This window comes from Galeopterus variegatus, unplaced genomic scaffold (genome assembly GCF_000696425.1).
Source record: "Galeopterus variegatus unplaced genomic scaffold, G_variegatus-3.0.2 Scaffold8429, whole genome shotgun sequence".
NCBI classification, from domain to species: domain Eukaryota; kingdom Metazoa; phylum Chordata; class Mammalia; order Dermoptera; family Cynocephalidae; genus Galeopterus; species Galeopterus variegatus.
The window spans coordinates 82,085-83,673 of record NW_007734540.1 but is presented as its reverse complement, the minus strand read 5'-3'; positions in this window follow the sequence as shown (position 1 = coordinate 83,673).

Sequence of the window (1,589 nt, the reverse complement as noted above, 5' to 3'; positions counted from 1 at the left end):
CGGGTCGGAGAGGCGACCCCTCGCCGCGCGCTCACGTCCGTCCCAGCGCCGGAGGCTTGGCGACGTCCGCGAACCTTGGGTTAGGGTTTGTCCAGTCACCTCGAGCGACTGGACGGTGATGATGGTTGTCTCTTGCCTTTAGAAAGTTACCCCGACACTTTTGATCTTCCGTCCAGAGTAAGGGGGAAAACAGACAGCGCGGTCGGTCCCCGGGGGAGGGCGTGCCGGAGGATCCCGGCGAGCGCAGCCCATTGACAATTCAGCCCCGGAAAGGGTTAACGGCGTCGGGCCGGCTGGGTTTGCATGTAAATAGAGAGCAGCTGCTCCGCGAGGCCCGGCTGGCTCCGTTAAGTTTTTGATTGGTTGCCAATGACATCACCGCCCGTGTTATAACCCACAGCACCCGGAGCGGCGTCGGGTAAACCCGCCTTAAAGGGACAAGGCCACGCCCTCGGCTCCTCCCTCCCGTCCGCCCATTGGCCGCGGGCCTCCTTGCGGTAGCGGTCGGCGTTCTCCGGGTTCCCATTGGCCCAACGCGCCGTCTGTCGAGGGCCGGCCCGCCCCCTCGGAGCCTTACATTTACAGTGTAGCAAAAGAGAAAGTAACTATGTTGCTGCTGGAGATCAATGAAGCCGAGTGAATGGGGGCTGAGCGTGCGTGTCCATAGCTGGAGCGCAGTGCCGGATGGTGCAGGGCTGCACTTATTGATGAAGTAAGTGGAGTGTCCGCAGCTACTACGGAGAGTCCGGGAGTGGAGGTAGAGGAGAGTAAGGAGGTGCTGTGTGTGAGTGTGAGAGAGATGCGACGCTGACGGAGGAGCCACAGCAGGTGAGGGTGGAAGTCCCGGCCGCTGGCTCCGCTGCCCTGTGGGTTTACTCCTCTCTGCAGTCTGCTCGGATTTGGGGTGAAGAAAAATAAGATTTGTTCGGATGCTTTGCGGCAGTTTTAAATGCCTGGGGCTTGTTAGTGCGCTGTGTGGCGAAGGAGGGGACGTTAAGTGCCCCAGGAGTGGGGAAGGAGCATTCTCTAACACTCCAGCCCCTGCCTAGTGTTGGAAGGGGACTAGCGAGGGGGCGACAGCTCTGTACTGTTTTTCTCCGGTGGGTTTTCTGGGCCAGACCGGGTGGTTTCACAGGCACTATATACGCCCGACCCTCTGCTGCAGGGATGCAGATCTCTCTGCACACTCCGTGCGTGTGCGTATGCGAGCCGCGCACTCCGTGCGGAGGTGGGGGTCCCCGCGTGTGTCTCTGTGAACACGCTTATTCGTCCCCTCAAAGGAAGTGGACTGTCGATCCTGGACGTACCCTCCCAGGTAACACAATAGCAAAGACTTTTACCGCACGGTCCAGCCAGAAAACGGTTATAGCTTCTGGAATAGTACTCGCTCTTCAAAAAAAAAAATACTACGTGAGGGAAGGAGGGAGGAAGGAAAAGAGGGCGTTAGATCCTTCTTTCCCATCCAAAGATGGGTGAGAGAAACCCGGGGCGGTGGGGATGTGCCTGCCGAGTGATGGGTGCATGCCCGATGTGTGCGCGCGCGTGTGCATTCCGCCCGTGACACTTTGGCTCTGTGTCAGAGAATGGTG